The sequence below is a fragment of the Mirounga leonina genome, unplaced genomic scaffold (assembly GCF_011800145.1).
Source record: "Mirounga leonina isolate KUSES-001 unplaced genomic scaffold, KU_Mleo_1.0 Mir_151, whole genome shotgun sequence".
NCBI lineage: Eukaryota > Metazoa > Chordata > Mammalia > Carnivora > Phocidae > Mirounga > Mirounga leonina.
The window spans coordinates 14,574,865-14,591,312 of NW_023270377.1; positions in this window are offsets into that span (position 1 = coordinate 14,574,865).

Below are 16,448 nucleotides of genomic sequence, written 5' to 3' on the forward strand. Positions count from 1 at the left end.
AAGAAAGAAAGAAAGAAAGAAAGAAAGAAAGAAAGAAAGAAAGAAAGAGAGAGAGAGAAAGAAAGAAAGAAAGAAATGGAATCACACAATATGTGGTCCTTTGTGACTGGCTTCTTTCACTTAGCATAATATCTTCAAAGTTCGTTCATACTGAAGCATGTGTCAGCACTTCCTTTTTATGACTGAATAATATTCCATTGTGTGGATTCACCACATTTTGTTTATCCATTCATCAGTTGGTGGATATTTATGTTATTACTGCTTTATGGTCTTTGTGAATAATGTTGCTGTGAATATTTATGTACAGGATTTTGTTCAAATATATGTTTTCAATTCTCTTGGGTATATATCTAGGAGGAGGGTTACTGGATCCTATAGGAATTCTATGTTTAATTTTTTGAAGAACCACCAAACTGTTTTGCACAGAGTTTACACAATTCCAGATGCTTGCCAACAATTTTGAGGGTCTCCTTGCCAACACTCGTTATTTTCCTATATTTGATCATAACTGTCCTACTTCATGTAAAATAGTATCTCGGTGTGGTTTTGATATGTATTTCCCTGATGACTAAAGATGTTGAGCAGCTTTTGTATGATCATTTGTGTATATTATTTGAGAAATGTTGTTCGAGTCTTTTGCCCTTTTTTTTAATTAGGTTGTCTTGTTATTGTTATGTTGTAAGAATCCTTTATATATTCTAGATACTAAACCCTTATCAGATATATGATTTGCAAACATTTTCTCCTAGTTTATGAGTTGCCTTTTCATGTTCTTATTAGTGTCTTTTGATCCACCAAAGTTTTAATTTTGATAAATTTCCACTAATCTCTTTTTTTCTATTATTTCTTATGCTTTTGGTGTTATATCTAAGAAATTGTTGCCTAGCCCAAGGTCACAAAAATTTACACCTATGTTTTCTTCCAAAATTTTATAGTTTTGGCTTTTACATAAAGTTTCTTGATCCACTTTGAGTTAATTTTTATATGATGTGAAGTAGAGGTCCAAATACATTATTTTGCATGTGGATATCTTTTCCTCATTGAATGGGCTTGGTACCCTTCTGGAAAATCAGTTGACCGTAGATGTTTGGCATTATTTGAGAGCTCTCAATTCTATTCCATTGATCTATATGTCTAGCCTTATGCCAGTACCACATTATTTTGAATTCTGTGTTTTTGTGGTAAGTTTTAAGATCAGAAAGTGTGAGCCCTCCAAATTTCTTTTTCTTTTTTAAGATTTTCGGCTATTCTAGGGTTTTGTAATTTCATTAAATTTTAGAATCAGCTTGTCTATTTCTAAAAAACAAAGACAATTGGAATTGTGATAGGGATTATATCAGTTTGGGGAGCATTACCATCCTCATAATATCAAGGCTTCCGATCCATGAACACAGATGATTTTCCATGTACTTATTTAGAAATATTTGCTTTCTTACAACAGTGTTTTGTACTTGTCAGTGTACAAACCTTATACTTCATCTGGTAAATTTATTACTAAGTATTTCATTCTTTTTGATGCTAGGGTAAAAAGAATTGCTTTTTTCATTTTATTTTCATATTGTTCATTGCTAGTGTATAGAAATACAATTGACTTCACATATTAGTATATTCTGCAACCACACTGAATTTGTCTATTAGTTCTAACAGGGTTTTTTTGGTAAATTCCTTAAATTTTTTTGTGTATAAGATCATGTCATCTGCAAGTAAAGATAGCTTTACTTCTTCCATTTTAGTCTGTGTTACTTTTATTTCCTTTGTCTAAATACTGTTTGTTTGTTTACTTTTCTGGACTAATTCTGTACCATCTTATTCTTTGTCATGTGTGTCCGAAATCTGTACTCGGTTTGTTTAGCAGTTAGCTAATGATCACACAATGATTCGTTTTACTTAACTCCTAGAACCAATAAATTTCCTAGTCTTTATCATGGGATTCTGTGTGCAAGTTGGTGCACACCTTCAACACTCAGGCAGTTTATAACTCTGCCTTAGCCTTCACTTCCCACTCACACAGAGCTTCAATTTTAGCCAGAGGTGACAGCTTATGGTCTATTCAGATCTTTCTTGAGCATGCACACCCCCCATGCAGGTGTGTCACTCTCTAGGTTCCCAGGAATATGTCAGAGCTCTTCAGAACCTCTGTGAGAATCTCATTCTTCAGTTTTTTCTTTTAAGTGTTCATTTTTGTTTTTCTTGTAAGTTTATTGTTGGCCCCAACCATCATCCACCGCCTCAGCTAATCACAAAGTTAATCAATTGCCTCTAACTGTTTCAACAAGTGCCCTGGTTTTCCTCAATAGACAAAATTGAGTTAAGCAAATAAAGATAACTTTGCAAAGAGTGTCTCCCAGGGAATAACTAGAAAGGTAAAATAATGGCAATACTCTGAAAATGAGGTTTTAAAGGAGTTCCCATGCCATTCTGCTCCCTCTGGTGGCTGCCAGACTACGGGATTTCAGTGTGATTTCATTTACATGCTGTTAATTTTTCAGGCTACTGCGGAGCTGAAAGGCAGAATAGGAACAGGGTAACTTAAAACACCATAAAGCTTGTTGTTCTCACTGAAATTCAGTCATTTTTCCTGAATAAACACGCCCTAGATTGTGGCGAGCCTTTGGTTAATTTTCAGGGTTCCGAAAAAGTCAATTCTGGCCATTTTTGCCAGTTTTCTTGATGCTTTTATCGAAGAGAGGATCGTCAGAGGTCTTTATTCTGCCATTTTCACCATCACATCAGCCTAGCATTCTGAATGCATCATAGCATTGTGTGGTCAGAATTTGGGCTCCAGCAGCCAGACTGGATTCAAATCCCAGCTCTACCAGTTACTAGCTGCGTCAACTTGGTCAAGTTCCTCAACTTCTCTGTGCCTCATTTTCCTTCTCTAGGAAGTAGAGATATAATAATAGTATCTACTGCATCGGATTATATAGTAAAAACTAAGAATTAGTACATGAGGGCACCTGGGTGGCTCAGTCAGTTAAATGTCCAACTCTTGATCTCGGCTGAGGTCTTGATCTCAGGGTGGTGAGTTCAAGCCCTACACTGGGATCCACGCTGGGATGAAGCCTATTTATTAAAAAAAAAAAAAAAGAATTAACACATGAAGAAAGCCTAGTACAGTGCCCAGCATATAGTAACAATTTGATAAATATTGATAATATTGGTGCTGTTATTGCTGTTATTGTTATTATGTCCTCTAAGCATTGCTAGGGGAAGGGCTATTATTCTATCCATTTGACAAATGGAGAAAGGGGAGAGAGAGGGGGGAGGGAATTTGTCAGGAGTCACACAGTTAGAGGTCCTGACTGTGTTGCCACAAACCAAGATGTAAGGTGACCTCTAAGTTCATGTCTTCTTATGCCACTGATTCACCATCAAAGAAGTCAGAGCTTGGAGGCAAATATAACAGAAACTGAGCTCCATGCCTGCAAACACTGATCCCCTGAGGACCGGAGACTCCCACTGTACCTCTTCTTAGTATGCCAGCAGAGAAGGGAGAGTGAAAGGCCATGCGCACAGGTGGTACAAAGCAAGCCCTAGGGGGAACAAAGAGAGGGAAATGTGCAAATGGAGAAAGGACTCTGGGAATAAAAATCAGTGAGATAAAACGTCATGTTCTCCACATTGATTTTCACCCTTACTTACCATTGACAAGAAGGCTATTCCTTCATCAGTTCCAATTTATATTGATATTGGCTGCTTTCTAGGGTCTGGTGGCATCCTGGAGATATGGCCAGCCACCCCAAATTTCTTGCCTCCATGAGCACCCCACTAGGGGGTGCAAAACCCTTGCAGCCCAACTCCCTGTAATTGCTGCCTCCTGCCACCTGCCCTAGGCAGTTCCATTTATCAAACAAATATTAAGCATCCTCTCTGGGCAAAGGACACCATGGGGTGCAGGGGGTTCTTCATTAGTGGAGGGGAGTCCAAAGATAAGAAGCAGCCTCCAGCTTCAAGAAGTCAAGAGCCAAGTATAAAAATAAGACAAGAGCTCAGTCAAGTGGAGAGCCATTAGCCCCAAGGGCCACCAGTGAGATAGAAACCATGGGTCCATGTCGTTCTAAAGGAAGTGTTCCTTTAGCCTGGGTGGATCGGGGAGACTTGGCCTCAATGCATGGCTGGGAGTTAACGGGAGTTCAGTAGCAGGAGTCTGGTCAAGGGGGCTGGAACTGCCTCATGAAAGCAGAGAACACAGGACATGGTCAGGCACAAGCTGGGAGAGTAGGAGCCAGAGCATGGCCCTCGTACCATGCCAGAGAATTAGGGCACAATGCAAGTGTGACTAGGGAGAGCCTCTGAGAAATTAGAGAAGGGGAACTCCAGGGTCAAGTGTGGGAGGTAGGTTGCCTAACAGAGCAGGATTTTGAAGGAGGACCTGGAGGGTGTGGACTTCTTCAGAGTACAACATGGCAGTGGAGGCTGGACACCCCTTCCCATTGGAAGCAAGACTGGAGGGTCACCCACACTCAGGCATCCTTAGCTCCTCACCCATCATGAACCAAAATGCTCTTCGAGCCTGGGCAGCTAGGAGACCGAGTGGGAATGGTGCAGCAGCCATTCGGGAGCTGGCAAGGGTGGGATACTCTTGCTCTTCAGTCACAGGCAGGGCGTGTGGCCCAACCAGGAGTAATGAAGGAGAGAAGAAGGCCGGGAGGCTACTGCTGTACTCCTGGGGGGAGAACCGGGATGGCAACAGCAAGAAAGGAAGGGAGGAACTGGATGTGAATGATATCATGGGGATGTGCCAGAGGCGGATACCACCCACTCCACTCCACTCCCTCAAGTGGGCAAGTGTGTGGCATGAGAGCATCACCTTCAGGGCGTGGAAGGTAAGCTTCCCAGAGATGGGAGAGGACTAACATGGCCTGTCGTGTTCCGGCTTGGAGAGGAGTGCAGACCTCGGGAAATGAAGGCACCAGGGTCTAGATGTCCGGGCTCCAGGTCACCCTTTCCCACACTGGGGCGATGGCCAACATCTTAGACAGTGCCTGAGGGGAGGACCAAGGCCCTGTGAAGAGTGGTGAAGAGCATCCTGCCGTGTGAGTGTCCACTCGAGGAGCTGAGGGGCACTGTGGGTCGATCCAACACCATAACAGCTCAGGCACAGGCTGCCCTTTGCTTGACGGGGAGCATGATACTTCCAGACCACCCTGGTACCCCACATGCTGTCTAGTGAGAGGTGGGAAAAGCCACCTGCACCTGAAAGACTTTTTTTCCAAATCACTTAGCCAGTCAGGAAGGCCTCCACAAACTACCTCCCTCCCCCACTGCATACCTGGAGCCAGTTGGTGTGGTGTCGGGGTGGGAGGAATCATCCATCAGCCTACAGCGAGGCTGGACTGGGGCACATTAGGGCACCTTAAACAACGTGGGAAGACAGAAAGAAGGTCAAAGGAAGCATTAACATCTGCTAGCCTAGGTATAAGGTGAAGTTGGAAGGATATGCTAACTTGGAAGAGAAAAGATGTGTTCCCTTTGGGAGCAAGTGCCAACAGCACATTGATATAATCTGCCCCCTATTGCATGGAAGCTCTTAAATAGTAAAGCTCCTCTGAGCTACCATTTCCCTGATGCCCCAGCTGTTCACTCTGGAACATTGTCTCTCTACCCCCCATCTCTAACACCCTACATCTTCACCTTCCCTCTACCTTCAAGACCTGATTCAAGTGCCACCCCAACAGCTGCTTCTACCCTTCCCTCACCCTGAGGAGACATCTCCTCGCTCTGTGCTCCAACACGCTTGGCTTATGGTCAAATCTGCAGATGGGTATCTAATTATCTTGCAGGGATGCCCGGGTGGCTCAGTCGGTTAAGCGTCTGACTCTTGATTTCAACTCAGGTCATGATCTCAGGGTCGTGAGATGGAGCCCCACATTGGGCTCTGCACTGGGCATGGAGTCTGCTTAAGATTCTCTCTCTGCCTCTGTCTCTGCCCCTCCCCACACTTTCACTCTCAAAAAAAAAAAAATATCTTGCAAAACGGAACATGGTATGTGTCCAGCACGCTATAAGCTCCTGGCTATGGGGATGATATCTTATTCATGTTTGTTCTCCCCACCCCACTGAACCCAGCCCAGGACCTGACTATATTTATATTATCTATTTATTGACCTAATTAATCACTTAGGGTTTGATACCTTTCTGGACAAAGAGCTTCCTCACAAGATGGCTAGAATTGTCAGAAAGTTCTTATATCAGCCCAAAACTGCATCCCCGTAGCCTCTGACCATTAGAGGTCATCACTTTCCCTGTTATGACTCTCTTAGAATATTTTCCTCCATCTCCTCCATGATAGCCAACCAATATTTGAAGTCAGCATTCATCCCTTGCCTGCCCTCTCACCACAAAGCTCTTCTTTCTCCTCTTAAACAGACTCATAGTCTGAAAGGGGCCATAACGTAACTAGACACTAGAGAGAGAACAGGAAAAACGAAGTTCAAAGACAAAGAGTGCCTTGTTTTGGTTTGAGGTTTGGATGAGATCCAGCTCCCCAGTTCCATGATTCATTCTCAGGGAAGAAAGACACATGTCCCTGGAATGCTCAGGGAAAATGGTGGAGTTCTGTCACCGCCTCAAAGGGCACCTAAGGAAAGATAAGCTGTACCTGGACACGGCCATCAGGTGATGCTTTCAGCTCCCCAACACTTGCATGTAGTTTTTCTGGAGACCAATACTACCTTCACGGACCCATGGAGACCTACAGAAGCATGCATTTTACTCAAGAGACTATGGGACCGCAGGGATCATCGAGCCCATCTCTTTCCATTTGCAGGTAGAAAACTGAGGCCCAAAGAGAGGAAATGAATGAACAGTTATCTAAATGTATCCTCACAGAACTAGATCTCCATTGTTTTTAACTGGGCTCACCTCTGTCCTCAGCAATTACGATTTCAGGCGAAAACAGAATGGTTCCCCTTCACCTGTCCCCTGATACTTCACATCATCACCAAAGTACAGACCCTAAGACTAGAGCTAACAAATGCTTTAAATGATGTCAACTCCAAGATGTCACATGGAGCCAGTAGTTGATGCAAGTTGTCCTGATGTTCAAGCTCTCAGGTTGACGGATTAGCTTCATGAATATTGAGTATGTTCATTTATAACATATGCATACATTGTATATTTTAATAAGTATCAAATGTAATATTTCTAAAAGATCATAAAGGAAACAACCTGTGAGTGACTTCATCTACATTCTTTTCCTTCAAGCAAAGAGGAAAGGAGACAAAACAAAAGCACCCTGAGAACTTTTACAAGGGTTTGTCCTAGCAAAGAAGGGCATTTTGAGAAGGCCATTCAAACACTATCTTTTATTACCGCAATGTACACAATAGACATTCAGGACCCCTACTCCTGATATCTTTTGCAAATGTTATTTAGTAAAATGTTTGTATGCCTGACAGGTTAGTGACATGTCTTTGAACTACATCCAAATACAATGTATCCATCAGAGAGATCAGAACTGTGTTCTCATAGGTCAGCAATGAGCCAAAGGTGGCTTTTCCTGTCTTCTTTTGCCTGGGCTGCATCTCATTGCTGGGGTGGGTGAACAGGAAGGGAGAGATCTAAGAAAAGAACAAATGGAGTAAAGCAGGGCAAGAGGAGGGAAGGCTAGAGAAGGAAACTCTGCCAGGAGAACACAAGGAAACACATGGAATAACAGTTAAAATGAACACACTGGAGATACGTGTCTCAACATAAATGTCAAAAATATAATAGTAGAAAAAATATAAATAAATTTAAAAATTTTAAAACAAAAATATATATTAGAAATTGAAAGCAAATTGCAGAAAGCTACATAGAGTATATTATTTCCCTAAAGTTTAAAAGCATGCAAAACAATTTGTTTTGGATGGATACGAACATAACAGTGAAAGTATAAAAAACTGCACAGGAGCGGTGATCACCCAGTCAAGCTGGTGGTAACTTCCCAGCAGGAGAAAAGAGAGGAAAGACAGGAAAGAAGACTAGGAAAGAGGATGAGGGTGGCTTCAGTTGACTCTGCATGGTTCTGCTTCTCAAGCTGCATGGGTAATATACATGCATTTGCTATATTATTAGCAAATAATAGACCTTTCTGTATGCCTAAAGTACTTCCTAGCCAAAAGAATTAAGTCAACATTACCCCAAAAGAATTGGAATACCTCTCCCACTGCCTCTTTCTTTCCTCTCCATCTCTCTTTTCTCTTTCTCACTATCCATCCCTATACAATACATAGTTTACATACATATATAATAGAGAAAGGAGAGAATAAATAGGTAGATAAGACATGTGATAGATGATGATGATGATGATAGATAGATAGATAGATGATAGATAGATAGATAGATAGATAGATAGATAGATAGATAGATAGATAGACAGAAGATAGGTATGGATGGATAGGATCATTATTACATGCCAAGTACTTTTCATGAACTATCTTATTTAATCCTTACAGTGACCCATCTTACAGATGAGATAACTGAGGCACAGAGAACCTATCTCATAAAGCTATCAGGTGGCAGACCCCCAAATCAAGCCCAGGTGAGTCTGACCCCAGCACTTACTGATTTCCTGAGCCATGATGCCACCTGGACTAAAGCAGTCAGGGGCATTCAAGAGTTCCTGTCCTGGGGCTCCTGGATAGCTCAGTCCATTAAGCATCTGCCTTCAGCTCAGGTCATGATCTCAGGGTCCTGGGATCAAGCCCTGAATCAGGCTCCCTGATCAGTGGGGGAGTCTCTTCCTCCCTCTCCCTCTGCCCCTCTGCCCACTTGCACTCTCTGTCTCTCTCAAATAAATAAATAAAATCTTTAAAAAAAAAAAAAAAGAGTTCCAGTCCTTGCTCTAGAAATCCAGAGAGAGGAGAGCTTGAGAAATAAAAAAAATAAATAAAAAATAAATAAATAAAATAAAAACAAGTAAATAAGAATGAATAGGATGGACAAAATAAGGTGTTCTTAGCACAGATAGGAAAACTATCCCCCAGGATCCATCCTCTGTCTTCCTGATTTCTGGCCATGGCTGAATGAGGTCCAGCCTTCTTCCTCACTGCTCCAAGGAAGAGACGTGCTAAAGAAGAGACCACGTCTCTTCCAACATGCAAATAACTGCAGATGCATCTTATTTGTCCCAGCCATGCACTACAAATCTTCTCTCCTGTTTAACTCACATAGTTGACACTTGAGCATCAAAATCTCAATGCTTTCCTGCATTTACAAACCCAGAGTGTTGTGAACAGTGATAAAGTAAGCTAGGGAGGTCTTCTTTAAGGAAAAGCTGCTTCCCCAGGGCCAGAACGAATAAATTAACTGCATTGCCCCAAAGGTTCAGGATCAAACCCCACCATGAGCAGTGATGCAGTAGGAAACCTCACCATCCTGGTACCTTTGCAACTATGTGTCTTTTTAAAAAACCAACAGCGACATAACATAGTAGGAAATAAAATCCGTTCTTAGAAAAATTTGATATGAAACTGAAATTCAAATAATAATTCTTAACATTCATATTTGTGGAGGCTTAATAGGTTTATTCTTATTTGAAAATTGCATGTGTAGGTTGTAGGGATTAATACTTTAAAATACATGACGCTTAACCATCTGCTTTGTGTTTTCTCTTAACATTGAAGTTGTGGTTAAATGATACATATTTTACACTTAAATATTTGGAAACATGGCGAAGATTCATTAAGAAAAGCAAACATTTAGCTTCCCATTTCCTCTAATTTTCAGAACACTTTTGTCTATGCCTTTCCATGGAGAGCAACCGTTCATCCCTCCAAAGACAGATATGTTCATTTCAATGATTTCAAATAACATAAGAAATGAAACTTATAGTGCCAGAATATAGGTATTACAGATGATCCCTGGGGCACAGAAAAAGGAAGTAATTCTCTGGACTACATGGAAGAAGCTGGGCTCGCTTGGGCACATTCTCCTGCTCACAGAACAAGTCTTTGCCAGTAATACCGGGTTGGATGGATGGGACCTTTCTACAAGCATCAAAATGTGTCATTTCCTTACACATTTCCTTTCCTCCTCTTGCTTTGACTAGGGTCAATAAAGGCCATCATCCTGACTATTTGGGACTTAAGCAGTCCAAACTGCCTGCTTACCTGATGATTATCCAACAAGTAAAGGTTTGTTGTTGCAGGTTGTGGCGAAGATAACTAGCTGTCCGCCAAAGACTTGTGCTTTCCTTCTGTTGTACAGGGACTCTGGGGGGAAATGGCTCTCAATCCAGAATGATATTCTCCGTCTCCTTTACACTTGGTGGGGTCAGTTCTCATCAAAAGAGCATGAGCAAAGGGATGAGGATCACATCTCAGAATACAACGGGTAAGAAGCCAGTGTGTGTTATCCACAAGGTGGAAGGGAGCTGGATCCCTGAATCACTCACTGCATGGAAGGCAGGATGCCCAAAATCACCTTGGACTTCATAGGAGTGAGCAGTAACTTCTATTGTGTTAAGCCACTGAAGTTTGGGAGTTCCACCGTAAAGCAACTCATATGATTACTAACATGTGGATCAAATGAGAACCACCTCAAAACATAAAAATATCTCCCAAGCCAGTAAGTTACCTGGACACCCTGTCTACATGCTCTGCTTGTTAATGAAATGATGAGATTGCAGATCCCAAGGCTGTGACCTAAGTGCCCCCTCGCCTAAGAAAGAGCAACAATCCAACTCCGATCAGCCCCAAGAGATCCCCAGTAGCCACTTTGGACAGTTCCGCTCAGTCACCCAAGACACAGCACCCAGATTGTGTCAGAAGAACAGCCCCAAAATGATTTCTACCTTTTCTTAAGTAGAATAAAGAATGTGAAGAATATTAAGATACACAGGTCATTCTGTTTTAAATTTCTGGAAGTCCCTTAAGCCCTCTGTTTTATGGCACTAAATAATGAAAGGCTTAGCTAAAAATGTCCTTTGCAGAAAGGTTCCCCATTTTTTTTATGTCTGGACTTTTCAATCTGTTCCATCAACTTAGTCAAACAGGTCACAATTGAGATCAGAAGGAAAAAAGTCAAAAAGCCATTGAATTCATTTGGCACATAACCCATGAGGAAATGGCTTTGTAAATACAGCCCTAGCTTAAAGCCTTCTGTTTGCTCAGCTGTGTTTATTTAAATTAAATATTAGCCCTAACTAGGTCCAATATTTACCATTTAACCTCCATTCTGCTCACCTGAACTTGGGGTTCTAAGTTGTGGGCAAGTAGGACCAAGAAATTAAATGCTTATGATGTGCTTATTTTCACCTGAATTCGGGTGAATTGCCACATATTGGGACCAGGGGTTCCAGAGATACTAGCCTCAGTGACTTGAAGACTCAGGCTGCTTTGAAGCAAAGCCCAGTGCCTTTCAAACTTTTTTTTTTTAGTACTAGAGCCCGTATTTCTCAAGTGAGCCTACACAGAACCCAAATAAACCAAGGAGGCACATTCCAAGCTGCTGTAATTAAAGCCCCCCCCCATTGTTCCCCCTTTCTCTCTGGCATCCATGGGGCTCCTCTGCCAAACCCCTGGGTTCCAAAGATCCAACTCAAAAGAAACTGAGGCACTGTAACATGCCCATAGCCACTTAGCAAGTTAGTGGCTGGGTGAGGACTGGAAAGCATCCCGATTCCCAGCCCCGTGCCCTTTCCACCTCATGGGCAACTGCTAGCTTCTTCTCTAAATATGTTCACGCCATCTCTGTGTCCTTGAGTTTCCTGCCTAAATTGGGAGCATTTCCAGAGACACTTATCTTCTGGTTCTGAGGTCAATTCATGTAGCACCTCTGTCATAGACACCTTCCCCTCACATTCTTGTCCAATGAAAGCAAATATTCAAGGAGTTAAATCATTCGTGGGATCCTAGTTGTCTTTTATTTGCTACTTGCGGGACCCAAGCTGAAGGGAGCAGAGAGATCCTCAAAGCCTCGTATCTCTTTTACCAGATGAGAAATGGAAATCTAGAAGGTAACTTGCCCAAGGTCAGCCCAGCTAGTAACTGGCGGAGCCTGTGGTGACACCTGCTAGGCATCACCCCACCCCTGCCCAGGTGTCCCTCCCCCAGCGCCCACTCCCCCTCGCCCCTCCCCAACCACTGAGACCACCCAGGTCAAAACACGTTTATCTCTATTAAGATGCAGTTTAGGTAGTGGGGACGCACAAGCCAGCTGAATAGGTGTCCATGTATACGCAGTTACGAACAGCATTCCCTTTCATGGTCAAGTGTCCCGTTTTGAACGTTACGTGAGTTGGTCACCCAAAGCTTGAGGATCTGCTTATAATTCTTGCCATTCTCCCTCGGTGGGAAAAAACGAGTCTGTTTCTGATACTTAATTTCTTTCATGAAATTTAACAACTTCTATGAACACGGCTTGCAAAGTGGCTATCCACGGGCCAGACATTGCTTGGAAATGTATCTGGGGACTTGGCACTTTTTTAAATGATCTTAGATGGTTATTGGGCATTTTTTAATTTGAGAAATTTCACCAAAAAGCCTGGATTGGCAGGTTTCTTTTGAAAAAACTCTGCATCCCGAAGGCCACATTTCCTCCTGACAGTCATTGCCTAGCGCTGCCATGTGGCCTTGAGTCTGTGGTCTCTCCGTTTATGTAAATATATGTATACGTGCTACAGTGGAATTCATATGTTCAAGTCCTGACCCCAGTACCTCAGAATGTAACCCGATTCGGAAATAGGGCCCTTGCAAATACGATTCATTAAGGGAAGGTCATGAGCGTGGGCCCCTAATCCAGTAAGACCGGTGTCCTCACAAAAAGGCGAAATTTAGACACAGATTTGGACAGGCCAACACTGTGTGGAAGGTAGAGATTGCGGCGACATGTCTACAGGCAAGGAAGACCAAGGATCACCAGCAAAGCACCCCACGCTGGGAAGAGACATGGAGCAGAGCCTCCCTCGGAGCCTCTGAAGGAATCAGCCTTGCCAACCGACGCCTGGCTCGCACACCCCTGGCCTCCAGAGCCGTGAGACAAGAGATTATCCAAGATGCTGCTCAGTTTGTGGCACTTTGTTTGACAGCCCTACTAAACGGATACATTCACGTAAGTGTATAGAAATCTGTGATTCCCAGTCGGGGACCATTTTGCCCCTGGAAAGACATTTGGCCATGTCTGGAGACATTCTGGGGTGTCACAAGCCGGGGGGGGGCAGGGGCCCGGCTCTCATCTAGTGGGCAGAGTCCAGGGTTGCTGCTAAGCATCCAACTACGCACGGGAGTGCCCCCCACAATAGAATTATCCAGGCCCTCATGTCAGCAGTGCCGAGGCTGAGATACCCTGACAAACTCAAAGGCCACGAAACAGGAGTGTGCCACATAAACCAGGCGTCAGGCCCTCAGACTTTGCCTCAACTCACTTCATCCACCCCAAGGCCTTCAGGACACGAGGTCGTTAACCCCACTTTGCACATGAGGAAACTGAGACTGGCATCGAGATTAATGAACTTGGCATCATCCAGGTCCTGGAGTTGGGGCTCAGAGCCCTCGTTTTCACCCAGACAGGCGGGTCAGTGGGCTGACGCCCAGAACTAATGTTTCCTCTTTCCATCCTGTTACTTATCCCGGGGAGCATCTCAGAAAGCTCTCTCTTTGGTCTCGACACGCTGAAAATGCTCATTATAACCTCCTGCGTCATGCTGAGCCCAGCGTGGGACTAGATGCAATCAAGACCCCCTCCTTCCATGAAATCACCAGGCTATTCATGCAGCTCGTCATGAAGCTGGAAGTCGCAGAATTGACTCCCCAGCTTTGAGCCTGATGTGTTCCTTCCTTATGCAAATCCGTGTTATAAATATTTGAGAAATGGCGCAGTCAGCTGGAAGTGAACATGGCCTTCATTTCCCGGGTTCCCTCAGTAACCTAGAGCATCATGTCCTGAGGCACATTTATATGTAAGTAACAGCTGTGATGCCGGACGCCCAAGGGCAGTCAGCAGAGACCCCCTCTCCAAATAAGGAGCAGAATCCCTTATACCACCAACCAGGGCTACAGATCGGGGCTCTTCTGTGCAACGTGAAGCTCGGTGCTGCCGTCCCTGCCCCGTCAAACACGGGAAATAATCATATGAACACAAGTAAAACCTTTGCAGCAATGCCTGGCACCTAGTAAGGGTTCAGTAAGTGTCAGCCATCGTGAGTGGTGGCACACTGCTTTCTCCCTGGGTGACCTTGATCAGTTTTCTGATCTGGAAAATGAGAACCATACAAAAAACCCGCTCTGCCAGCATCCATAAATTTTTGTGAGACTTAGAGGAAACATGGATTCCAAATCGCTGTGTACATTGCAGGTACTATACAAATGTAGAGGTGTCCCTGTCCTGCATCTCTGTTGGGGATGAGGATATGGGCCTGTCTCCCCCCAAATAGGCATTAGCAGGAAATTCGATACCCAGCTCTCTCTCTCACCTCCCAGGGTAAGTCCTGGGACTCACCAGGTGCATTCCAGAGCCTGCTTGGCCTCTCGCATCAACCCTCCTACCACCTGATTTGGTCAAGTCTCTTTCTTTCTTCAGCATGATTTTGTCCCAGGACCCTACCCTGTCACTGGGCATGACTCAGAGCCATGCCAGTTCAGTAACTGCATCTCCAGCAAATGTTACTAGAGCCGAGGCTTTTTTTTCCTCTCCAAAAGCTCCATGCAAATATTCCTGTTCTCCCCTGGAGCTTCCATCCTCCATAAATCATTAGTTTCCTTCACCTGTAAATAAAGGATGGATTGTCCTGATACCCTGCTTCACACTCGGACCAGAGAAAGACATCTCAGTCCCTTACAAAGATGGTCACCTCCCTCCACCACCTTCTAAAGATGCTTCCCTGGAAGACTGGCAACCCCATAGCCAGGCCATCTCTTAGTCTGGGTGACCCTACTTGTTTTTGATACCTGGGGACCCCAGATTAACTTTCATGAGAAAACACTATTTGGGGAGGGCTTGTGTGAGGCCCCAAACACCCCAGAAATGATGTAAGTGAACCTGAATCCTGACTTCCAAGGATTCATTCAAAAGGACTCAACGTTGGGGCACCTGGGGGGCTCAGTTGGTTAAGCATCCAACTCTTGGTTTCAGCTTAGGTCATGATCTCAGGGTCATGGGATCGAGCCCCACATCAGGCTCCACACTCAGCAGGGAGTCTGCTTGAGATTCTCTCCCTCTCCCTATCCATCCCCCACCACCTTGCTGCTTGCTCTCACATGTGCTCTCTCTCTCTAAAATAAATAAATGAATCTTTAAAAAAAAAAAAAAAAGCTACTCAACATATTTTTAGAAAACCACAACTCTCAAACTCCATGACCACCTGACCCCCTACTCACCTTGGTTCTACCTAAACTCTTAGTGAGGAAGAGATCACTGCACAGGGCCACCATTTGGAAAGGAAATACATGGAACTTGGCACAGGAAAGTGCTTTGACAAACAAGATGCATTATTATTAACATTATCTGTTCATTTTGCCTTCTAGGTTGACTGTTCAAGAGAAAGCCACAGAGAGTATTTATGACGTTTGGTGCATTGCCTGGTTTCTTCTGACAGGATTCATCTAGGCGCTCAGGGCCTCCCTGTGAACTAGGACTATGCAAGGGTCTGTACCATTACCTTTGGCTTGTGTCAGAGCTGGGAACCTTGCAGCAAGATTGCTGCAGGAGAGATGGAATTCCAGTCCTTATCCACCTAGAATTGGACGAGTTGGCATTCATCCAAATGTGCCAGAAATTTGTGTGAGAAGGATTATTTTTAAAAACACTTTTTAGAAGGGCGTCTGGGTGGTTCAGTAGGTTGAGCATCCGACTCTTGGTTTCAGCTCCAGTCATGATCTCAAGATCATGAGATTGAGCCCCGCATCAGGCTCTGCATTCAACATGGAGTCTGCTTGAGATTCACTCCCTCCCCCTCAGCTCCTCTTCTCTCTCTCTCTCTCCGCCCCCCCCGCCCCTCAAATAAATATATAAATAAAATCTAGGGGTGTCTGGGTGGCTCAGTCAATTAAATATCTGCCTCTGGCTCAGGTAATGATCCCGGAGTCCCAGGATCGAGCCCTACATCGGGCTCCCTGCTTAGCCAAGAGCCTGTTTCTCCCCTTGCCCCTCACCCCACTCATGCTCGCTCTCTCTCTCTCAAATAAATAAATAAATAAAAACTTTAAAAATAAATAAATAAATCTTAAATAAAAACACTTCTTGGAAATGCAGAGTCTAAGATATGAACTAATCAGGCAGCAAAACAAATACAGGTATCTCTACTCCTGTGTCCTTTTAACCAATGTACTATGTGGCCTTTACACTAGGGTTGGTTAGAATTTTTCTGTATTGGACTGATAATTGCTTCTCCCCCCATTAACAAGTTAGAAACAAATGAGGCCCGAGAAACAGAACTCCTAGGGAGTCCAGCAGACTCCTGTAGTCTTACCAGAGCGAAGAGGGGATGTGTCCCATCCTAATGGGATCTGGAGAGCAAGGTGAGGGCA